This window comes from Sminthopsis crassicaudata, chromosome 3, assembly GCF_048593235.1.
Source record: "Sminthopsis crassicaudata isolate SCR6 chromosome 3, ASM4859323v1, whole genome shotgun sequence".
Taxonomy (NCBI): Eukaryota; Metazoa; Chordata; class Mammalia; order Dasyuromorphia; family Dasyuridae; genus Sminthopsis; species Sminthopsis crassicaudata.
Window position 1 is genome coordinate 32,334,979 of NC_133619.1, and position 26,624 is coordinate 32,361,602.

Here is a 26,624-nt window from a genome sequence, read left to right on the forward strand (position 1 = left end):
ATTTGGCTTGGTTCTTCTTCCTTTGAAAACTTTCTATCCATATTCAAGGAGAATTTATCAACTGGGGAGTGTTTCATATTTTTATGGACTCAAATTGTGTGGTTATTATAGCTTCAAAATAAATAAATACTTTATCTGCAAAGCTTTCTGCAAATTTAACTCATCTTTTTTTTAAGAAGTTCAACACCAGGATCGATATCTTTCTCTCTTCCTCAACTCTTGACTATAGTGTGAACTTCATTTTCCATATTGATACTTCCATAACTTTCTAACCTCCTAATTCTTCATTTTATGTAAATATCATGATCTCCTCCTGCTCTCTGTTTTAGTAATATATATGAATGTCCAGTAACTAGAACTCACTGTTACCTACAAGCTTTCCATTTCTGCCATTTAATACCCTACATTCCTCTGACCTTAACTTATTATTCCATCTCTCCCTATTTATCTCACATCTTAAAACCATACTTTGCCCTTATTTCTATCTCCAACAATTCTACTTATTTTAGTTATTGCTTCTGCTCTGATTTGACATTCTTCTCTCTCAAGTCTGCCTGTTCTATATTCCCCAGCTCCTTTCCTCCTTGATCTGTCTACACTCATCCTCTGCAAAAACTCAGTCCTGTATATAGCTTACACCCTCAGCCTCTTACACTCCTACTCCTTAGCTATCAAATGGAGCTCACTGGGTGCATATAAATCCATGTTGTAGAGGGAGGATTCAATCATTTGACCAAATCTTGGTGCCAACTCATATAAATGCTTAAGATAGGAACCTTGCTCCTGGATATGTGTTTGAAAGGACCCTGAAGGGAGAGTGTGCTCAAATGTTAAAAAGTGGCTCAAAAGCATAGTTTACAACACCAAATTCATCAAACAGAGATGCTGGCTCATTATTCTCTCATCTGCAGGATGTGATGTTGTGACTATTGGGTAAGCATACTCCTGAGCTGGGCCCATAGATCATGGCCGAGGCTGGTACTTACTTGCTCACTCTGCCATACTCTAGTATGGACTCTAACCTGCACTTGGTCATCTAAGAGCTGAGGAGAATAAAGTGCAATAGATAAGGAAATAACAAATGCCAAATCCCTTCATGACTATATTGTGACAAAAGTGGAAAGACAAGAATTTTAGACTCTTGAAGTCTTACAATATGTCTTCCCTCAGAAGTCATTAGGAAGTGGAGCCAGACAGAGCTTCCTTGTGTCTATTTGTAGGTTCTCATTTGTATGTACTCATTTCCAAGTTCACCATCCAATTAAAAAGGTTTTTCTTCTATTATACAGAAAGTAGATAGGAACCAGTCACAGAACAATGTAAAGGGCTGAAACTCTGGAGAAGTATAATTGAAACAAGGTGTTAACTCAGTGGAATTGATGAGAAGATGGTTTTCTAGTTCACATATACTTAGTATGGTGATGTAATGGTTCTCTCCTTCTCTCTTCCTTCTCTCCTTTTAACATAGAAGGCACAGTCCTCTGCTGACTTTGCCCAGAATTGGCTCCCTAAGCATGCAAGTGGGTTAGCAGAATGCAGAACAACATGTACATTCTTGAAGTGCTGAAGGAACCTCATTGGCCAATGCTTCCTCTTAAAATGTCATCCAACTCCTATGGATCCCTTACTGAAAAAAGACAATATTTTTATTCTTTTTAATTATTTCCTTATCTCATTCCCACAAAATCCATTGCAAATATTCTTTTCTCAAGCATTCAACTTCTCTTTTCTCTCTCAGGTGAGAACTTGCCTCTTGCTTTGCTGGGAAAATTATGGTTCTTTTACATGAGAAGTCTTTTCTCCTATATTATTTATGTTCATTTGACGTCATTTCCTCCACCTGCCACTCTTTCCTACTTTACCTCGTTCTCTGCCGTTAAGGTATAAGGTGACCATTTTCCATGTCAAGGTTAACCTCTCTACATTTGTTCTTGATTATATCTCCTACTGTCTTCCTATCAAATTGTAATATCAGCTATCTCTTCTCTCTCTTTTTCTCTTATCTTCATTTTATCTATATTTGCTGATCTACCTTCTATTAGTATATTCTTCCTCTGGACCATGCTGCTGACTCTCTGGACTTCCTCATCATCCCTGTGCATTGGTATTGGTATATCCGTGTACCTGCTTTCCCCTCATCTCTCTCTCTCTCTCTCTCTCTCTCTCTCTCTCTCTCTCTCTCTCTCTCTCTCTCTGTCGCTCTTTCTGTCGCTCTCTGTCGCTCTCTCCGCATGTTTATGTGTATATCTCTGTCTGTCTCTTTTCCCTCCCCCTACCATTGCTTTCTATCTATTTTTTGAGTTTTATCTTTCCCTTTTAGAATGGAAACCCCTTCTCTCTGTTCACACAGAAACCATCCTACTTCAAGTCCTTTTTACCTCTCTCCTAGATTATTGCATTATCCCCTTAATTGATCTTTCTGCCTCAAGTCATTTCCTTCCCCAGTCCACATGCTACAGCCTGAGTAATTTTCCTTAAATGTAGATCTGACTAGGGTATATCACTCCCTTATTCAATAAACTCTAGTGGTTTCCTATTGCCTCTAGATTTAATAAACTCTTCTGTTTAGTTTTTAAATCCCTACATGACCTGCCTCAAAGTACATTATTCCCCCTTCCACTTGTTAATATTTGGCCAAACTAGACTTCTCTCATCCTCTTGGCAGGACATGCTCTGTCCTCTCTGTGCCTTTGTCCTGGCTGGTCCCATGCCTGTAATGTACCCCCTGCTCACCTCTGTCTCAAAAAAATCTCTCCTCCTTCCAGACAACTCAAGAGCCACCTTTTGCATTTATCTTTTTTTCCCTGATACTTCTACTAGTGCCCTCATTCTCAGACTATCTTTTGGGTAATTATTTCATATATATTTTCATATATTTATTTTATATACATTTACAAATGTACTTCTGTTAGAATTAAACTCCTTATGACGTAGAACTTATTTTCACAGTTCCTAGCATAGTTGCCTGGTACATAGTAAATGATTAATAAATGTTTGTTGACTGATGTATCAGTTGATGGATGAATGGAAAATATCCTTTTATATGTGAAAATATATCATTTTCCCCCTTCATTAAATTGGGCTCCCAAGTATTATGTTAACAGAGTACATATCGTTAAACCTGAATCATGAATTTTGACTGCCCCAATCTGACAACTGACATATACTTGACTCATCCCATCACAATCCCTGTGCCACGATCAGTGTAGTCTCTCCTTCCTTTCTAAACAGCTCTAGCTTACGCTTGGGGGAGGGGGCCGGGTTGCCTTCCCTGAATATAACATTTGCTTCATAACAAGTTGTCAAGAAGAGCTCATTAATTTCAGTTGAGACACCATATTTTTCACAAGGTGAGCACTGAATCTAATCAACACCATGGGAGAGAAAGCGCGAATTTAAGTTTCATTAAGAGACTCAGTTTAGGCAAATCCTTAACTATGTTTGATATTGCTTTCCTGGGGTGTTAAAATGTACATTTGACCATACAGCTCTTAAAATTGTAATGACTCATATGAATCACATGTGATACGAGATAATCACTTTGGTCAATAAACATTTGTCAAGCACCTACTATGCACCATGCAATAGGTGAAGACCTGGGAATATAAAAAGGCAAAAAGAAGCTCATAAATCAAATGTCATCTGAGATATATTCATCTTGATGATGATGATGGTGATGATGATAATCTTGGTCCTGTGAGAGTGAACAAGGAAATTTGACCAACATTTGGGGTGTTGTGTGAACTTTGAGTAATTTATTTTATTTTATTTTTTTTTTAATTTTATAATTATAAATTATTTTTGACAGTATATATGCATGATTATTTTTTATAACATTATTCCTTGTATTCATTTTTCCACATTATCCCCTCCCTCCCTCTACTCTCTCCCCTTGATGACAGGCAATCCCATACATTTTACATGTGTTACAGTATAACCTGGATACAATATATGTGTGTAAATACCATTTTCTTGTTGCACATTAAGTATTAGATTCCGAAGGTATAAGTAACCTGGGAAGAAAGACAGTAGTGCTAACAATAACTTTGAGTCATTTTAAGATGTTGTATAATTTTTAATAACTTAGATTCTCTTATTTCTTTTAGGAAAAAAGTAGGCCAGGCATAAGTGAAGAAACTAATAGAAGTAGGGAGAGAGGAAAAGCTGAAAAATAGAGGTGAGACATGAACTTCAAAGCTATTGTCTCTAATTCGGACAGCTTCCTAGCTGCTCACCATTCCCATTTTTTTGATGAGGCAAGAATGGTTTTTCATGCCCTATCTCTAACTCCTGTGCTTAGTGATCAATATTGACTATGACTATTACCTTGGATAATTCTTTGTCCAGATTCAGAGAAATTACTGGTGTCTTATATACTGTTGTAAAAATAAGAAATGTGTTCTTCTAATAAAAGAAAATCAGTTGTACTCTTGAGTAGCTTTTGTAATTTTTTAAAAAATACATCAAATCTAAGAGTCTGTATAAAACTGAATAAGAAATGAAGGAATATTTCTTCTTTCCCCCTCCAACTTAATAATATTTTTTCCTAAGTACATAAGATCGTTTTCAACATTTATTTTGTAAGATTTTGAGTTCCAATTTTTTTTTCTTCCTTCCTCCTCACTCTCCTCCCTCAGACAGTAAACAATCTGATATAGATTGTGGAAGTGTTTATTTTGTATATGCTAAATCTTATATATTTGAATTCAATTGTCAGGGAACTCATTTCTTCCCCATAGATTGTAAAAGTTTTCATTATACCCAGCCCAAAGAGCATCTAAAGAAAGCAATTGCAAATAAGCTCAAACTTTCTACTTATTTCTGAATATTTTTGTTGGTCTCTTTTCAAATCATTTTATACATTTACCTATATATTGATGCTACAAATATAGAAACTTATAATAATAGTGAATGTTGGCATTTCTGTAGCACTTGGAAGTGTGCAAAACATTTTACATATCTGTAATATTTGTAAATAATAAATGAAAAGCATAGTTTCTTGACATTCTGAAGATCAAGTCTCAGGAGACTCAGTTTTGGGAAACTGAGACTCAAATTGCTAAATAAATAAAGCCACACAGTGAGGAGGTATTCAAAGCAAAAGTTGAATTCATATCTTCCTGATTTCATTTCGACACTTTATATCTTTAATTATAGTTGAATAATACATATAAAATTGAATTTCTCTTCAAATATAGCCTTGTATAGTGAAAACTATAGATTTGATATTTGGAAGTCCTGCTTGTCATTCCCTTGCTGCTACTTAGGAGTTGTGTGAACTCGGCCCCCTCCCACCTGCCAGTTTTACCTTCATGCTTGTCTTTATGATGCTGTAACTTCTATGAATTTCATATTTCTTATCTTGAGAACTTAAACCTGAAAAAAAATTAAAGATTAATTAAAATAAATTTAATTAATGAAATTAATTAAAACTTAAAAGAAAAATATTGGAATAGAATTTTTTTTAGATTTTCTCCAACTGTAGATACCATGTCCCCATGGTATCATAACAGCTGATGGCTAGAGTGACTCGATATCTGGCCTTTGAGTCCAGGAAAACCTGCATTCAAATCTGGTCTCCGGCACTAGCTTTTACAACACTTGGACAAAACCTGTTTGTCTCAGTTTCCACAAGTGAAAAACCGGGGATAATAATAGCATTTAGCTTGAATGATTGCTGTAAGTTTCAAATGAGATGATATTTTTAAGAAGGCACTGCCATAATGCTTGGACATATAGCAATTTATATAGAAATGCAAATTTCTTTCCTTTCTACATATTCTGACGTCATGGAGGTCAATAATGTCGTGCCTTTGACACATTCAAACTGTATGACTTTGGGCAAATTATGGGAACCTCTCTTACTCCCTAGTACATTAGATCAGTAGCGGGAAGCCTCAAAGCAGAAATTACCCATTAATGAAATAACAGACTCACTCCCTCTCATGTATCTAATAAAATTAAAATATTCTCCACAATTTTATTTTATGATCACACATACAAGAACACTACATATTTTACCAACTTGTACTAGATAATCACTTTTATTACAGTTCACAAAAATCTCATTCCAATGAGCAGAATCAAGTACGTTTTTGTGTCCTTAATAGGCCGCATGTCACCACAGCTCCCAGATTCTCTTCAGAAAGCAATTTCTCTATTTTATTTTTTTTTTCTATTTTAATTAGATAAGGTTTGTAATGCAGAATGTTTCAAAGAAAAGAAAGTTAGGATGATCTGGAACACTGAACCCCCTCCTGCATGAGGTATACACCCGCAGGATGTGTATATAGCTATAATTCTCCCCATATCACTTTACTGATCCCCCCCCCCCCCCGCCCAGGTCAAAATTAGATACCATCAATAACCTCAATATGCCACAGTCTTGTGTACAGTGCAAAGTTTAAATATTTATTCACTGAGTTAAATCTTTAATCATCAAGGGAAAAGCATAATTAATAGGATAATAAGTATGTATCATATTTTTTAGACCAGATTTAACCATTTAACTCTTCTGATATTTATGTGCCTTAATCAACGTAATTGTTTTTCTTTGCAAATCATTGTGCAGGAATGGGCAATTATCTTCATAACACATTAGATACTTTTCATGCTTTGCAAGAACAAATATATAAGTGGCTTCTTTGCTCCTATTATTTTTTATTTATTGGTTTGGCAGCAGGATGCCTAATAAGTGTGGAATTCACAAGGAAGCCCAACCTCCCACTGAGGTCACATATTCAGTACAAATGGAAATGATGTCAAAGGCGACTGCAGGAACTGAGCCCATTAGAGCCAAGTCCTTTTCTCTCATTTTGTCATTTTTCATTGCAAAACAAAAATCTTAAAAATCACTTCTGAATAAATCAGAATGGAAAAAAATTCAGAATGACTTTTTACCATTGACTTACGGTTTTTTTTTTTTTTTTTCTAGTGATTTTCAACAATTGGAGGTTGTATGAGCTTTTCCCAATCAGAAATTAATGAAGAGAAAAGAATTGTAATTCAATAATAATAATAATAATAATAATAATAATATTTTTTAAAGAGTATGACCTCGACTGACAATTTTTAATCTTGCTCTAATACTGGAAGCTAATCATTCATTGCTCTCTGTGTGCAATTTAATATAAAAATGAGAATCCATTTTAGAAGCAGCTACAAGTTTATGCAGTTCAAATGGAATATTTCAAATGTCACATGGTGATTGGATCCATTCACTTTGCACAAGTTTGGCTTTGCTTTTATAATTTGGCTTGTGTTTGTTGTGGTTTCAGTGTGAGTTATCAGTATTTCTAATTGTTCTCTTTGTGATCCTATTTGAGGTTTTCTTGGCAGAGATACTAGAATACTTTGTCATTTCCTTCTACAACTCATTTTAGATGTTAGGAAACTGTGACATTCAGGGTTCAGTGACTTGCTCAGGATCACACAGATAGTAAGTATCTGAGGCTGGAATTGAACTCATGTAGTTGAGTCTTCCTGATTTTAAGCCCAGGGCTTTATCCATCACCCAGATACCCTTAGTGTGGGTATAATTCAATTCTTTGTATGACCCCTGCATTGAGTTCCCTGCAGTTTGATCTCATAGGCCACCAAAGAGATCTTTTTTTCCTTTTTTTTTTTATAATTGTCATGGCACATTTCCAATCAAACTGACATCCTCCATCAGATCAATTTTTCCCCTCCATCAAGATGAGATCAATGCTTTAGTCTGCTTTGGTATGTGCACCTGGCCAGACCATTTAACCTCTGTTTGCCTGAGTTTCTCATCTGTAAAATGGGGATTAACAACAGCATCTAATTCTCAGGATTTTTGTGAGAATCAGTTGAGATAATTTGTGAAGTGCTTACCTTCCTGGTCCTAACCTCTTGGGCCAAATAGAAAGTCTAATATTTCTTCCCCATGACAATCCTTCTGTGCCCCTGAGACTTCTCCAGGCTAAACATGCCCAATTCTTTCAACCAGTTTTTATATGTTTTAAATTCAGACCCTCAGTCCTTCTGGATATTCCTTAGTTTATCAACGCCCTCAATTTGTGGTGTCTAGAATTGAACACAAACCTTGAGATGATACCTACTAATATGAGAAATGGTTGTAATGTACTATAGTACATTCATTCATGGATCATTCAAACAATGAGTTAAAAAACAATTATCAAGTTCCTATTTTGCACCAACCACTGTGGTAGATATTGAGGTTGAAAAATAGCAGTGAAATGCAATTATCCCTTCCACGTCATGGAGGTTTAGGGCATGGTATCCTGTGACCTAGAAAATCTGTGTAACATGTTTTATCCCTCCCTTCATATCAGAGAAGTCTGAATCATTATAGTATTAAAAGATAAAGTACATGGATATGATACAATAATATATATATATATATATATATATATATATATATATATATATATATATATATATATATATATATATATATATATATATATATATATGTCTGAGTTTCTAACCATTTTTGTATTGACTACTAACTTTCAGGTATCATTTGTGGCTTCCTCAAAACTCCCTAAAAATTCCCATTTAATCATTTTTGATTTCTGATCTAGCAAAACCATGATGGGGAAAGTTGCAATGTAGAAGCAATAACTGTTGTCTCTGTCCTCAAGGAGTTGTTGAAGGAGACAACATGTGCCCACATGCATATAGTATAAAGTAGCTAAATAGATATATGGTTTTAGGAGCACAGCTTTACCTCTTCTGGAAATTCCTTGACTTGGAAGTTTGGCAGTTGAAAGCAACCTCAGTTGCTATCTAACCCATCTCATACATAGAGGAATGTTTGGTAATGTGCACAAAAAGTGGCCGTCCAACTTCTGCTTGAAGGTTCCCAAGGAGAGATAGAATTAAATCATTAAAATCATAAATTCATTTCTGATCCTGCCTTCCAACATAAAGGTAGTGACAAATCATCCTCTCTAAAGAAGCACTGTTCTAGTGTGATTCTCACATATTTTAGCATATGGGTATAAAAATCAATCAATCAATTAATATTTATGAAGTGCTTACTATGTTTGAGATAGTGTACATGAGACAGAATAAGGGAAAGAGTTTCAAAGTAAGTAATTCTTTTTTCTGTTCATTTTTGCTCTCAGCTTTCATTCAACTGGATTTCTTGAATGTTTATTCGTGGTAATGTACCCATGTTGTATTATTTCTTTTCCTAATAATCAGAAAATTTCCAGTGCCAAAAAAGGTATACTTTAAAGTACTTTATTAGCATGATAGTAATAGTCTTCATAATTATTTTCATATACATCTAGACATGGAGTTAATCCTCTGTAAAGCATTGGACTCTCTTAGATCAATGAGGATAACTTTCATTCTCTTAAATTGATAGAACAATTCAAAGTCACCTAAAAAGTACAGTAGGATAGGATATAGGTCCTAGAACTCTAATTTTGTTGTTATGTAGGATATATAAATGACACAGTGGATAGAGTGCCAGTCCTGGAGTCAGGAAGACTCATCTTTCTGAGTTCAAATTTGATCTCAGATACTTATTAGTTGTATGAATCTGACCAAGTCACGCAACCTTTTTGCCTCAATTTCCTCATTTGCAAAATGAGCTGGTGAAGAAAACGTCAAAGTACTCCAATAACTTTGCCAAGAAAACTCCAAATGGGGTCATGAAGAGTTGGATGCAACTGAAATAGCTATAGAGCAACAGCAGAGGGTTCCAAGATGAGGAACTCCTACTTATATAGCAAATTTGCTGCAACTTAAAGAGTCTCAGAAATTATATGGCACCGAGAGGGTAAAGGATTTTCCAAAGATGCTACTGGAATCTTATGTCACTTGAATCTAGGTATTTCTGGTTCCACAGCTGGTTCTCTATCCAATGTGCTATTCTTCTTCCATAACTATTAAGTCTCTAAGAGGTGAAAACTATGCAATATTTTTTAATCTTATGTCACCTCTTCTTGAACTGTGAACCAAGAGATTCTAAATAATAGAACAAAGGTCCAATTTTGGTCTCCATTTTCATTTTGCTTTTAGATACTAAGAAAACCCAACTGAAAAACATCCAAATGGTTGCAAAAGGACAGTCTTGATGTCATAGAAAGAAAACTAGTACTTGTTATCAATGCTTCTCGCATCAACTAATCAATATTTCTTGATCATCAGCGACTGTACTTCTTCATACATAAAATATCAGTATGGATTCTGTTCCTATTTGAAAAATAAAAATAAAAAGAAGGCATCAAGGCACCCTTCACCTTCAAAGTATTCATTTGGATAACAGAATCTCAATGTCAGTGCCTTGTCCTTCATGTAAATGTTTAATGTAGCTTCAAGAAAGTTTACAAAACTTTGAGAAACTTGATTTTCAGCCATGCTTCTCCTTTCCCATTTCTCCTATTTCCTTACTCCCCAGCAAAACCTGCCATTTCAAATTCTGTCTTCAATACCTATCAGATCCACACCTTACCACTATTCATTGTAAAGGGCAGGAACTCTGTATGGTTGTTAACTCAGTGGAATTGATAAGACAATGGTTATCTAGTTTAGCTTGTGAGTTCTTTAGTTCAGTATGATTGAGTTAATCTTACAACAAATAATGGTTCCCCAGTGATATAATGATTGCTTTATATTCAATATACTGTAATATTGTAAGTGTAATAAAGTCTACAAACTGGGAACAAAATCAGCCAGAGAGGGAGAAGACAGAAGACTAGACACTGACCTTCCTGGTGGCTCTCCTGCCTCCTGCACTGAAACCAAGCCTCATACCAGAGGGCCTCCAGAAAGCTAGCCGGGCCCCAGGCGAAGGAGATAGACTGTGAATGAGATAATAAAGACTTTATCCCTGATTATTCTTGTGGTGGTTATTCTGCTGAAATGGTCTGGTCTGGAGACTTCCAGAAAGCTAACCAGAACATTACAATTTATGAAATGGAAACCAGTTTATTTAACCCTTTCTTATCCCAATTTTAATGAAAATAAAGTCAAACAACTAAAGTAGAAAATATTCATCACTGATTTAAAAAGAATTATGGTTTTTAATTTTTTTCTTTTTCTCTTCAGTTTCCATAAACTTTTGTCCTCAAGTTTACTGACATTGACAAGCATGTTTGCAGTTATAATGTATGAGAAAGAAATAGCCTAAGATACAAGATAAAGGGCACTGAAAATTTGGATTTGATATTGGATGTTGGAGGGTAGAGAGGGAAAGAACTCCCTGACAATTAGAGACGTTCCAAAGCGCAGTCTGCTTTTTTGATGAGCTTCTTCTCCTTGGAAGTCTTCAAATAAATGTTGGATCATCATTTGTTATTCTGGGGATTTATATTCATGGTACAGCTGAATTCCACAGTCTTTACAATCCCTTCAGACTCTGAAAATCTAGATTTTTCAGATATTACAACTACAATTGCAACTGCATCAACAGCTACTGCTATTAATAATAATAGTTAACATTTATGTAGCACTTTAAGGTCTAAAAAGTGTATTTCAAATACTATCTCATTTGATCATCCCAGTGACTAAGTTATTTTATTGTCTCCATTCTATAGTTAAGGAAAGTAAAGCAAACACAGTGACTTGCCAAGGGATACATGACTATTGTTTGAGACAGGATTTTTCCTAGGAATCCTGATTCCAGGGTCATCAATCTATCCAGTTCACCATGTAGCTACATTTAAAATTAAAATTTCTGAAGTCCTTCCCTTTGCCAAATGTCCTTGCTGTTTTTTTTTTTTTAATATTGAAAATCCATATACTGTGACCTTTTTGCTCTAGTCTGAGCTATAGGTACTGATGGGGACCCTCCTTTCTCCCTCCTCCCTCTCAAGCACAAAATAGTATGTATGCTTTGACTTTTCAATCAACTTCTTCTTCCTCAACTTGAACTGTTAGTATGAGATTTAATATAGTCCAGTTGTAAATTCATACATCTCTGGAAACTTAATGAATTTGGTAACTATACAAGTGGAAGGAAATGAGGGGAAGAAGAAGAGCTCATACGTTTCTTTGAGATTTTTCCCTGCTATCAAAGTAACAGGCTCAGCACATTCTATCTCCTAGGGAATAAGAGCCAGTGGAGAACTAATGGTCCAGGAGTGTGTGTGTGTTCTAGGCCATCATTTTCTTCCTGTTGGTCATTGAACATTAGGAAGTCTTTTAGCCTTGACCTTTTTTAACTAATTTGATTCTGTTAGGAACGGAATTCAGATTCCTATGCTGCTGAGAATGTAGTGAAAGTGCCATTTTATCTATTTCTTATTTTCAAAGGAAGGCATGCTTCAGTTAGCAGAATCTCAGAGCTAGAGCAGGTTATCAGAGCCATCTTGTATCATAGATTAAAGTTATTGCTCTAAATTGAAAATTAAGTTTTCAGTGCTAGTAAAAAGGTTTGTACTCTTTAATTCTGAGAAATTAATTCATCCTGTGTAAATTTGTCTTAAGGATAATTATTGTGTTCTAATATATATAATATTATATAAAAATTCTAGTCTTTCAAATATTTTACTTGTCAGGGAAACAAACTATGGGACCTTGAATTGATTTTATTTTTGGTGGGATTTTTTTGCCTTAATTTTTTTTCTTTTAGTTTTCAATATTCATTTTTATAAGATTTTGATTTCCATATGTTTTGTTCCTCTTTCCTTCCCTTCCCAAGATGTTAAACAATCTGATATAGGTTTTAAATGTACAGTCCATAATAGTAAATATTTCCACATTAATCATATTGTGAAAGAAGAATCAGAAGTAAAGGGAAAAACCACAAGAAAGAAAAAAGTAACCAAATGGAAATAGGATACCTTGATCTACATTCAGACTCCATAGCTCTTTATCTAGATGTGGATGGCATTTTCCATTATGAGGTTTTTAAAACTGTCTTGAATTACTACTCCTGAGAAGAGCTAAGTCAATCATCATAAAATGCTGCTGTTACTATAATGTTCTCCTGGTTCTGCTCACTTTCCTCAGCATCATGCAAGTGATAATTCATGCAAATCTTTTCAGGTTGTGAAATCTAGGTGCTCATCCTTTCTTGTTGCATAATAATATTCCATTATCTTCATATATCACATCTTGTTCAGCAATTCCACAACTGATGGACATCCCCAGGATTTCCAGTTCCTCTGACATACGGAGTAGAACATTGGATTTGGTGTGAGAAAGACATGAGTTCAAATTCTGTCTCTGACAACAGACATTTTGAGAGATATGTGAACTCAAGTAGAAACATCTTATTAACTTTGGACAATAATAATAACTGGCATTTGCAGGTTGAAATTTTAAAAGCCCTTTTCATACCTCATCTCTTTTTAGCCACAAGAAGTTCTTGTGAGATAAATAATACAGATCTTATTCTCCCCCCCCCCCAAATCTGGTATGCAGGTCCTCCCTCCTCATGTGCCTATTAGATCGTAGTTTCCTACAAAGCTCAGCTCAAATACTGGTGATTTACCCTTCTTAACAGCAGCTAATGCCTCTCTCTTCAAATTGTCCTATTTTTATCTTGATGTTTGTATATTTTTATTTATCTATATGGTGCTTCCTTTGATAGCATGCAAGCTACTTGAGTCAGGGGATATATAATGGAAATATAATCTATAAGTATATATCAAATGTGTACCTTTATGTGTAAATGTGTTAGAAATGTCTTCCTTCTTAATATATGCATATAAGCATATCTATTTAATTACATTATATTCTCCTCTAATATATGTTTATATATATTTAATAATGTTATAATTTAGTGCAGTGATATTTATTTTCTCATATATGTTTTTATGTATGTATATATTATGTACACATGTATGTATTATGTTCAATTAAAATGTAATCTAATATACTAACATATTTTTGAATGTGTATATATATATTTATATATATATGTGTGTGTGTATATATATACATGAGTATATATATGTAAAGCTATATACTGAAACATACCATAGCATAATATGCTAAGGTAAATTCTCCTCTATTTACATATGAATATATCTGGTTATAATATAATCTAATTCACTAATATATATTCTCTCAACTATGCTTATCTGTGTACATATATATAGTTTACACATTTATGTAATGAGTTTTAATGTAGTCTAACATGTTAATAGGTTTTCTAACTATATATATATACATATGTACATGTGCATATGTATGTACATCTATATATTTATTCATACTATCAACTAATATTCTAAGATATATTCTCCTTTAATGTATTTATGTAATATATACATATGTATATATATGCATATATTTAGCTAAAATCTGGTACACTAAGATTCTCCTCTAATATATACATCTATGTTTATATTTATACATGTGTGTATATTATATAAATGTTTATATGTATATCTTTAATTATGATATGTTCTTATATACTAATATATTTTTTCTTCTGGTGTATGTAGGTGTGTACACATATATGTATACAAATAAATGTGTCTATGTATGTATATGTGTATATCCCCACACACATATAAATTATTCTTCTCCATTGCTTCCATTCTCCAGCTGATAAAAAATATTCTGCTTTTCTGAGCAGCCCTACTCTCTGGCCTTCCTTGGTTGACAAACTCTCTCTTAAGTCCGTGGGTGCTCTGAGCGGGGTTGAACAGGATCTGCTTAAATTAGAAACTCCCTTGAAAAAAGAGAGTCAGATTTATTTATCTATCAATTCAGAAAGTCAGAGGACACGGGGTAGGAGATAGCGATAATATTCCCTCTAATGGAATGGGCCAGCAGATACACAGACTTGGAGCTGAAGGTCATTCACATACTAATAGACAGAATTTTTTTTTTTTCTGGAGATATGATAAAGTGCTTCAGTGCTATGCACAGACTACAGAAAAAGGGCCGTTGAAGCACTAACTGCAGTAATAAATAGTTGCTTTTTATGGGTGCCTGATTTCTACAACTCCAAATTCAGATTTTAAAATGGGATTAGGTACCATGCAAAGGATTTGATGGGGATGGGTTCAGGGAACTCTTCCTATCTGTCAATGAAATACGTTTGGAACAAAATAGCATTCTCCTGAAATAGAGAACCTTCTAATTATTTTTTCTAAAGTCCTAGGTAGCTCACTGGATAGAGCACTGCATTGGAATCAGAAAGATCTCAATTCAAATTTGGTCTCAGATATTTTTACTAACTGTGCAACCCTGGACAAATCACTTAACTCAGTTTACCTCAGTTTCCTCTTCTATAAAATGATCTGGAGGTCAAAATGGCAAATTACTCCAATATCTTTGCAAAGAAAGTCTGAAATGGGCTCACAAACAGTTGAACAGAAAGGACTGAGCAACAAAGGCCCTGCTTTCTTGCCTCTATAAGACATGGAGTTTCTCATTTAAATAGTTCCTGTTCAACCCCGCTCAGAGCACCCACAGACTTAAGAGAGAGATTGTCAGCCAAGGAAGGCCGTCAGGTAGGGCTGCTCAGAAGTTCAGAATATTTTTGATTGACTAAAGAATGGAAGCCATGAAGAGGGATAATGTATATCTCCGTGTGGAAATACACATATACATATATACATTTATTTATAAACATACACATATACATGGATATACATATATATATATATATATGAAGAGAATGTATATTAGTATTCTTGGCAAGTCTGCTTGCGAAACAAGTTGAAAGATCTTCTAGGCTGGAGAGAACACATTTTTTCTTATCTATAAAATGAAAGGTCTCTCCCCATTCCATCCCATCACTGATTCATGCCCTCAAAGTGATTTTTCTAGAGCCACAGGGCTCACCATATCATTTCTCTCTCTACTTCATAAAGAGCCTCCATTTTACCTCTAGAATCAAATGTAAAGTCATCTCTATGGACACTGAAAGTCCTACACAATCTGATCCCTTTCTACATTTACCCCAGGAAGGATGAGTTTGCTGTTCCTGAAACACCTCAGGCCATCTCCCAATTTATCCTCCATACCTGAAATACCTGAAATATCATTTCTGTCTCCTGACAACCTTCCCCATTCACCTTTAATTCTACCCTTTACAAAATGCTTTTCCCAGGACCCCTCACTGCTAGGGCTTTCCATTTGAGATTGCTTCTCATTTGTACCTTACTTATCTTATTTGGATATAGTGGTTTTAATCTTTGCTCTCATTAAAGTCATGGACTATATTTTTGCATTTCTTTGCATATATACATGGTACAATGCTTAGCATTCAGTAAGAGTTTAATAAATGTATCTTAACTCTGAAATCCTTTTCAGTTCTAGGTCTATAAATCCATAGTTCTCTAAGTCTCATGATGCCTTAATACCTGGGTAGCTGTGTCTGGAATGTAATGGAAAGGGAACTAGGTCTGAAATCAGAGGAGACCAGGGTTCCGATTCCAGGTCACTTACTCTTCGTGATGTTCAGTTTCCAAATAGGTAAATAAAGTTATCTATACTAGGTAACCTCTTAGCTCCTTTAAGCCTAAAATCTATCATTTTGGGCCCCATTGATATATGGATGAGTGTACTTGCCAACAATGCATTTCATGGTGCATTTATGCCTGTCCCTGCCCTACGTTATCCAGATCCTCCCCAAAATTCTCCATAAAGAAGTCTGTCCAGTGTACTCAAGGCTTTCCTTGATATTTTTTGTCAGCTGTCCATTTTTCATTCCTCTCCCCTTTTTGAACTACATGGCCTATCCAGATTATTTTTTTTCAATCACCCATCTCCTTCTCATTATTTAAGCTCTTTTAGCCCTTCATTCTTTATTGGCGTTGCATTACAGCCCCCATTAACTATTGATCACCATCTTTGATTCTTCAGAGACTATGGAATTTCATAATATATCCATGAAAAGGAAGTGAAGAGTGAGTTCAATTTTGGCCATGTTAAATTTGAATTTCCAGTGAAGCATTACTGTAGATTGATCCAACAGAAATTTTGAAATGTAGAAAGAGTACTTCTGAGGCTGGCAATAAAGACTTGGAAGTCATCTACATAGCTAAAATTGTGGAAATAAATACAATCTTAAGGAATAAATGAAGGAAGAGAAGAAAAGAGTATCAAGGAGCCCATATTTATTTAAGGATAATCCTCGATAAGGAGGATGGGTAGAAAGGAGACCGATGGATGAATAGACAGAAAGACACACAGAGAGAGACAGAGTGAGACAGAAAAAGAAATTGGAAGAGGGAGAGAGAAGGGAAGAGAAAGAGTAGGAAGAAGGGAGGAAAGAAAGATTTATTAAGTGCTTATCATGTGGCAGATGTCAAGAATACAAATCCAGTCTTTGACCTCATGAAGTTTACATTCTAATAATGGAAATTATATAAAAAGGAGCTAACAAATGAGATGGGAAGTAGGAGCCAGATAAATTGAGAAGTAGTTTGGAAAGCCATGGATTGGTTGAATTTGAAGTATTTCTAGCATGAGTACTATTTGAAGTGGTAATTCTGGGGAGGAACTTATGAATCAAAGGAGATTGTAGTAGATACAGCATTGTTGATGATGTAGAAAGCTGTGGGGGTAGAGTAGAAAAATTATCCAAGGGGTTATGAGCTGGCCCAAGTCTGAAAGAAAAATATAACTAGACAGTAGAAAGACTTCATGTCTAGATTAGAAGTTCAGATTTTATCTTATGCACATGTACCAAACTTTCTGAGTATTGCAAATAAGACACTCTCAATTCTTGTTTCAGAAGTACTGACTTGCCAAATCCCACACACCCTCAAGGTTCTTGCTCATGTTCTTCTTCCATGAGGAATTTCCCAATTGCTTCAGCCCACACAGATCATTCTATTCTTTGAATTTCTGTGACACGTCTGAGCTACGCCTCTACTTTGGGGAACTGAAATGTATAGAAGCTTATATGACAATCCAACAAGCTCATGTCCTGTCTACTCAATCGTATTCTTCCCACGGCCAAGAACTATATCTTAGATTCCTTTTGGAAATGTGTTTGTGACTTTTTCCTGCTTAAGAGACCAGAGTCATAAAGGAGGGGTAAAGCTGATAATTATTTTAATGATTGATGGAATGGGGAGAAAGACCTAAGTTCCAGAATCTACTATTATATCATTAGAGATAGTATGCACTGCTTCTACTCAATGATTTGCCCCCTTCATCCACAGCCTTCTCTTTTGTTTCTACCCCTTTGGTAATTTCTAACCTTTTTATTTCCAAAAAGTTACTGTTCTACTCTCAGCTGCTGCTGAGGAATCCATCTGAATGTCCTCTCATTCCATCTTATTTCATTTCTCCATTGTCTCCTCCTCCTCTTTCTCCTTTTTTTTTTTAACTCTTGTCTTGTTTTCATTCTCTTTCTCTTTTTCTTCTTCTCAAAAGTATGATTATTGTTACAGGATCATGGACTTTGAATGAGAAGGGAACTCCTGAACGATTTAAGTGTTTTTCCCAAGGCCACCAATCAATCACAGCAAGCATTTATTAAGTACCTGCTAAATTCTGATTGCTGTATCAGGTGCAAAAGGATATAATTATCAAATTGAAATAATCCCTGCCCTCATGGAGTTTATATTCATATAAAATGATAGAGGACATCCAGCTTGTGAGTAACGTAGCCAGAATTGCAGCTAGTATTTTCTGACTTTGAATTGAGTGTGCTTTCTTTTCCCCCATACAACCTTTCAGATGTCTGAAAATGACAGTGTAATTTATGTTTCGGAGAGTGGATGAAATAACTTCTTTTCAAGTTGTGCAGAGAAACACTAATACCACCACACGTCTATTACCCAATATGCTCCCTTGCTCGCTATTGAAATTCATCTAACCACTTCAGTTGTTTCTTGGGAAGTCAAAGGATCACAAATCAGTGAAAAGTTCACAAATCAATCTATACTATTGGCCCTATTTCATACTTTCTTCTCTCCCTTCCATCCCCAATCCTGTGCTATTTTTTTTTATGTGGAAGTAAATATTAAACAACAGACAGCATGGGAAATCATTGGACTTTCCTCCTCCATCTATTAAAAACAGTAGACTCATTTATGGCATTGCCACCCACACCCATATGATCCTATTTATGGTGTTCCAATATGATTGTTATTGTTTTTTCATGGCACTCATTACTAAGTCCACTTCCTCTAATTGACTTTAATATTTGTTGGTAAGTCAAGAATAAATTAGCAAGCAATCATGTGGCTTCTCCTTACTTATGGCCAAGATATGATGAAAAAATGAGCTAAATCTATAAGTCTGACTCTCGACAGAACCCCCCCACACACACACACACACATACACCACTCCTCTTGTCAACTGTTCTCTACAGATCTTCATAGTTATGGAATTTAATGGTGAATTAGTGGCATTTGATAAACACTGAAATCCAAATATGTAAATTTTGTTAGTGAACTCTTGGAAAAGCTGTTTGCTTTATTTTATTTTTTTAATCATTCTTCTAACTGATCTGTGTAGTCCATGAATAACAGGACTAGCTTCCCTCACATAGAAATTCTTATTTTTATTAATGTCCTTTTCAGTTTTCCCCCCCAAGAATTAGTAATGCATTTTTCACCCACATTATTGGTATTGAGGACCATGGATAAGAATAATTCAGATTCCAAACTTGAGAAGGATTTATCACATGGGTAGAAAATATGTTTTCCATCTTTGCTTTTCTCCCTCCATTTTAGGTGAAAGATCTTACATTTTTATGTCTTTTTTTGAAGCCTACAAAGTTCCATTTCTACCTCCCCCCACCAGCTTTCCATAATTTGTATGGTCTCATAATTAGCTTAGTTTTGAATGGGTCAGAAATTCAGAAATGGTAACGATAAATAAACACAGAACGAGCTTGTGTTTATTTATCTTCATGGTGGAGGATGGATCTGAGGTGATCAATGTAGTCCCTACCTTGCCTCTGATCCCAAATGATTGGCAATGAGTTAATGAGAATATCCTTATAAATGAATAGATGAGGGAATTAATGAAAAAAAATGATGTACTTACTATATGCAGAGAACTGTGCTAAGCATTGGAATACAAAGAAAAGTTGCAGAGTCCCTGCTCTCTGGTGGGTATCAGATGGTAAAGAAGGAAAGGGACAATTTTAGCTTATTTATTGATACATATTTATACATATATATATATATATACACTTATGTAGAAGCATGTAAATGTATATCCATACATTTATATACATGTATGTGTATGTATGTATGTGTGTATATATATATATATATATATATATATATATATATATATATATATATATATATAATAGAGAGAGAGAGAGAGAGAGAGTGTGTGCACGCATGCTACATAATGGGTATATAAATGCTCTTAGTAAAAGAGAGAAAGACAAATAAAGGATAGCACATATATAGAGAAATGCCATTCTGAGCTTGATAAACATAATTTAGATTAGCATCTTACATATTTCAAAGAAGATAAGCTTACAGGGAGAAGAAGCAGGATAGGTATGATCTCCCAGCAGGCTTTAGAATCACAAGTTCATAGATTAGAGGTAGAAGGGGTCATGATCTATTTGCCACTTGACTTGTTCCGAGAGGCATGCTGGAGTTGATTCAAACTAGCACATGAGCCAATTGTTCAATGTTCAGTGGGAGCCTTTACACCAAAATTATTGCTTTGTTCATTCTCATACTTAAGAAAGCAATGGAAAAATATTAAAAATCTAAATTAAAATTAAAAGGGTTTCATGAATACCCCCTCAATGTATCCCCACTCTAGAGAATCCATTATTAAATATTGTCATCATATCCCTGACTCTTTATCAGTTAAAGTCTAAAGTTAACTTGGCAGTTGGCCTGAAGGGGAGATTTTTACTCAGGTGTGAGATGGAAACCAACTCTCATATTCTGTGTGTGGTGACGTTCCATGCAGAAGAAGAAACAGGGAGGGTTACAGGGAAACCACATTTATCATTTCCATTTATCTTAATTTCTTAGGATAACTTTTTTTTTTTAAACTGGACTTGTGATTTCATCTATGTAGAGAACTCTTGAGGAAGGAATTAGAAACACTTGCTTTACCAATGCAAATGGACACAGCCTACATCTAATCTGGCCCAGGATCTCACAGATAGAAGGTATCAGTTAGGACCTCAAAATACTTGACCACATCTCTATTTATCGCTGCCTCTGTAATTGTGGAAACTTCCCAAATGACTAGTTAGACAAAATGGGATTTTTTTAGGCTTTTTAACAAATTTAGATGAGATGATATAATAGTGATGGTGCTCCAAATAAGTGTACTGATTCGTCAATTAATGAGTCAGTGAGAATGGGATTTGGGAATATTCTCTTTTCATTAGATTTTTAAAAAAAATTAAACAGTTTAAGCTTGTTGGAATTAAATGATCGATACGTCTGCATGTCTTATTAATTACTTAATGAGACTTATGCAAGTTGTTAATATACTGTAAAGACAGAGGATATAGACATGATTGAAAGTTTAGCTCAAGGAGGGACCTAGATCTGTGAATTGTTTAAAAGGAAATCTCTCCAACTCTACACATTTAGGCTGTTTGCTAATGATTCCTTTTTAAAAAGTAAAGACTGCATTTGTCAGATTTTTAAAAGTTTTTCTCTCTAGAGTGTAGTTTGGTAGGCAAACACAGAATGTCACAGGACCATTGGGTTTGTGAAGTGGGAAGTGAGGATGGCTTTGCTCTCAGACGTGTTTTGAAAGACCAAGACCTTGTTCAAATAGAGATCCCCTTTAAGTCCTCAACACAGTCTATCATTCAACTCCTTAGATTATGGAAAGGAGACAAAGAAAAAAAATAAGACCTCCAGCCACATCTCCTCCCCATCTGCTGGCTACTTACTGTACTTTTAAAAAAAATTGTTCAAATTCCCAGAGAGACTCATTATAAAGCTGAGATTGAAGTAAGTAATTAATTCAGGAAGGTTGATATTGGTTTTTGATGCACTAGAGACTCCCCATTCATCTGCTCAAGTGTGAAAAGAATACTGCAGATTGTGAGAAAGAAAAAGAGATGACAAGGCAGGGACTTGGTACATACTGAAAAATATATAAATTTTAAAAATTCCTTCCAATTGTTAGAAAACTGGTTTTAATTAGAAACATTCCATGGGAAAAAAAAAGATCAAATGTAGAATCTTTCAGTTTAGTGGATCCACGCCATGCTTCCCAGAGACTAGTAAAGGGGGTAAAGAGCTGTGACCAGAAGTCTAAAGAGAGTCTCAATGCAGTGATGATTTTTTTAAGGATTTATATTTCATGTCTCATTAGGAACTGCCCCCTCCATCTGGTTCCAAGTTTCTAAGACTTCTTTGTGGAGTATTAATTATGTCATAAGAAATGACTCTTTTGAGAATTTTCTCCTAAAACATTTAGTGTGCATATTCTTCAGTTAAAAAAAAAATTTTAGTATTTTTGATCTTCAGTTATATCACATGACCTTCACAAATTCTTAGATAAAACATTCCAGTTTTCTGCCTGTTATAATTCTGTCTTTTCTGGTTTCTTTCAAAAGGCTTTTAAAAAAAACAAGTTTTTTTAAATAGTATTTTTTTTAGAAATAGTCTTTGATAACTTTGATATGTGAAGGGGTCTGTGATTTGACTAATGCGGCACTTATTCCACCATCACAAGTCTCAGCTCATTCATACAGCTCTCATTCTGTGTGATATATCCAATCCTCTCAGCACACTTGGACCTTCTTTTTAATTCCCCTGATTTGACAAGGTTGGGGCATCTTGATCATGATTAGGGCACCAGGTGTAAAGTCAGAAAAGATTCATCTTCCTCAGTTCAAATTCAACCTCAAACAGTTAATAGCTGGGTGACCCTAGGCAAGTCACTTAACTCTGTTCAGTTCCCTCATCTATAAAATGTAAGTTGAGAAGGTAAATTGAGTAAGAAAGAAATGACAAACGACTGTAGCATCTTAGAAAAATGAGATCATGAAGAATAGGACATGATTCAAACTCTTTTCTACCTTCTTTTCCATTTATATAATCTCTCTTTTGGCATCCTTTTCACTACAGTTCTAGTTAGGAATATTTTGCAGCCTCCTTGAGCCCACCGTGCTTTTCCTCATTTCTCTTTGTTGTTCAACAATAGACTCATTTTCCAAATATTTCCCTGCTATTCCTGAGCTGAAGGCTCTGGTTAATTGAGATAGAACAATTAAATGATCTTTTTATATTGCTTCATAGTTTATAGAGCTCTCTGGTTACATTTGAACTTCACAGTAACTAGTGAAGTAGAGAATTCAGCTGGAATAAGCTCCATTTTATACATTAAGGTACCAAATCTCCAAAAAATGTTTTATCTCTGCAACATCAATTTAATTTTTTCCCTGTCATTGTTCACACACCTCATTATGATCTACCTAGTTGACAAAAATGGTACTATAAAATATTCACACTTCCACTTGCTCCTTATCCAATCTTTTCTTTATATAACTACTAAAACAGTCTTCTTTATTCACAGAGTTTGATTGTAGGCTTATAGGGTTCTAAGTCTCAAGCTGAAAGGGACCATAGAGGGCATCTTGTTCCTTTTTCCTATAAAGAAAATGGAATCAGGAAGTGTTGAAGTGATATCTATCATTCAGGTACTGCTACTGCTCCTACTTCTATTACTATTGTTGCTGTTACTTCTACTACTGTTGCTATTGCTGCTGCTGCTGCTGCTACTACTACTGCCACTACTACTCCCAACTTAATAAGATCTGCCAAGTATTTTACATTATATTAATTATATTAATATTAGCTCGAGTAATCTTCTTGCAACTTTAATAGGGAGATATAATTATTATGTCCATTTATAGATTAGGAAACTGAGGCAGACAGAATTTAAGTGACTTGCCCAAAGTCAAACGGCTAGACTGGATTTGAACTCAGATGTCCTTGAATTTCCAGATTCCAGTGTATTATCTAGTTGGTGGGCAATAATCTTGCCATCAAAGACAGGATTTTAACCCATGTCCTTCTTGCACTGAACCACCCATGGGACTCTTCTGCTCAAATTTATTCAATGGTTTCCCATTGATAACTGAAGAAGACTTTTATCAGGTTACATTCAAGGCCCACTATCATCAGGACCTACCCACTTTAGGTTTTAATATTATATTCTACCTTCTTATTGTCATATGTTGTAACCAGTTGCATTATTGGCCATCCCCTTCATATGACTCATACTCCCATCTCTTTTGTTTTTCTTTAACTTTTATTTTGGTTTTCTTGAATTTCTTTACTGTCGCTAATCCACATATAATGAATCTGTTGAAATCTCACCCATCCTTCAAGATTCCAGTTTTTCAAGGTTTATTTTTTTATGTGCATGCTTTGGTAAAACCTTAAAACCTTAAAACTTTAAAAACTTTAGGTAAAACCTATTCAAATGTCACCTTTTCTTTAAACCTTCTTTGATCCCTTCCCTTGTTTTTCTCTATCCAGTCAAAAATGCAGCCTTCATCACTGGACTTTGGCAATATTTCTTTGTTTTTATTCTATCCACTATCTCAATCTGATAGCATAGTTATGTTTGTGGGAAACCATCTCACTAGATTGACAATTCCAGGAAAGTAGGAGCTATGGCTTCCTTATCTGTGCATCTCCTCTACAGCTAACCCAGGACTGAATATACTATAGATGAATTGGATTTTCAGAGATCTCACATTGAAACACTCAGATGGTATACTTTGGTTAGAATTAACCTGATACATTATGATTTTTTTTTTAATTAAGAGTTGATTTTACTAAAGTTTTAGTCTGAAGAACACAGTTGACTTGCCCAGCTTCAAAAACTGCCCTGATATTTCCTGTACCAGAAGGTATTTGACACGCAGAGAAATCAGGGACCAGGGAGTTAAGGACGATTTAAATTACCCAGTATGTGAATAATGAAGTAGAACAGGGACCTTCTATTCCCACCGTACAGTTGTGATAATAGCTCTCAGAATTGCTTATTCAACCCCTAGAGTACTTTTTCACCTTTTTAAAAAATTCTACCCAAAATACAAGAGATGAGAAAATAAAAGCAGAACAGGAACCCCCTCCGCTCAGATTTGCTGTGGAACCTGTAGGGTTGGCGGCACCTTCCTGTTCTGCTGTGAAATGACATGTCGGGTGGGGTTGGGCTAATGCATTCTGTCACGAAGTTGACAGTAATCTTATTAAAAATATCCAGAAATAATTTGCTGTGTGGGACACAGTGCATTTTTCATTTTACTTTAAGCAAAAGATTCTGAAGGATTCATTCCAAGTTAAACTTTTATTAAGGTCACATTCAAAATTGAATTTCTTGTTAGTTTTTCTTCCCAGGGATAGGATTGGCTTATGATTATTTTGTATTCGTCTTTGTGTTGTACTCTGGATGACAATGGATTTGTATCTTTTAAAAAGAAAGACATTGACACAGCCATTTATAACAATAAAACATTCCTTGGAAACATGACTTGGGACTTAATTTTTCCCGGTGATAAATCCTTGCACCAAAGTTTTTCTCCGATGCCTCCTCTGGGATGAATGTGACTAAAACCCGCATAGTCATGTCTAATTAGCCCAAGCTTTGCATTTTGGCATGGACCTGGAAGTACCAATCAGTTGTGCTTTTGTCATCTGCAGGTCAGCCCAGCCAAGATCAAGGAGACGCTGTAACAGAAGGCTGGCACCAGGTGATGGCTTCTTTTGACTACGCCAGCTCATGAAGCCATCTATTAAGGTCTGGAGGGGTTGTGATCTCCATCTGTGGCAAGGCGTACTCTTCCTACTGAGAAAATCACCAACCTTTTGAAACATCAGAGTAAGTCATTAATCGTTCTGGAATCAAACAAAAACTTTTTTTATGATGAGGGCAAAAATATTTCTTTATTATAACCAATAATTTTCTTTATAGGATTTGACCTATCTTAAGTCAGAAAAGGTATTTTTGACATTATTTATCTTTCACTTGTTAGCAACTCTTGAACTAAAGAAGCATGTTGTAATATAACATTGAAAATAATAACTATTATTCATGTAGCACTTTAAGGTTTGCAAAGAGATTTATATATTTTTACTTCAGTTAGTTCTTAACAAATACCCTGGTGATCATTATCCCCATTTTACAGGTCAGGAATCGGAAGCAGAAATAATTTAAGTGACTCACTTAATGTTACAAAACTAGCAAGTATTCGAGGCAGTATGTGACCTCGTCTTCTTGACTCAAAGTCCAGCATTTCTAGGTGCCCTCTAGAGGCTAGATGAACCCTTTTACTTTATAGGTGAAAAAAAAAAAGCTATATAAGTTATCAGGCATGAAGCAATAGGCATCTACCCTTGGATACCAGCAGTTGACTAAAAGTGCTGGGCTAAATCTGTGATCTCTGATCCTTTGAAAGTGAGGTCCAGAAATCTTTGGTCATTTGCTCAAAGTCACAGAAGGAGTATGTAGAATACTGAAATCATACAAATATCTCACATAAATAACTCTTTTGATTTTATATTTGCATCTTCATATTTTACTTCAGCTAGTTCTTAACAAATACCCTGGTTATCATTATCCCCATTTTACAGGTCAGGAATCTGAAGCAGAAATAATTTAAGTGACTCACTTAATGTTACAAAACTAGCAAGTATTCGAGGCTGTATGTGACCTCGTCTTCTTGACTCAAAGTCCAGCATTTCTAGGTGCTGTCTAGAGGCTAGATGAACCCTTTTACTTTACAGGTGAAAAAAAAAAGT

The 26,624-nt window shown here is 35.1% G+C and overlaps 1 protein-coding gene across 2 annotated transcripts in view; it reads left to right on the forward strand.

Annotated features, from left to right (window-relative positions):
- The window catches only part of NAALADL2 (N-acetylated alpha-linked acidic dipeptidase like 2), a 1,407,963-nt gene that overhangs the window by 303,060 nt on the left and 1,078,279 nt on the right, over positions 1–26,624 (forward strand). For both annotated transcript variants that reach the window (XM_074298220.1, XM_074298221.1), the window contains exon 3: positions 25,527–25,704. The gene's annotated coding sequence lies outside the window, so the exon portion shown is untranslated. The remainder of the gene's footprint in view (positions 1–25,526; positions 25,705–26,624) is intronic.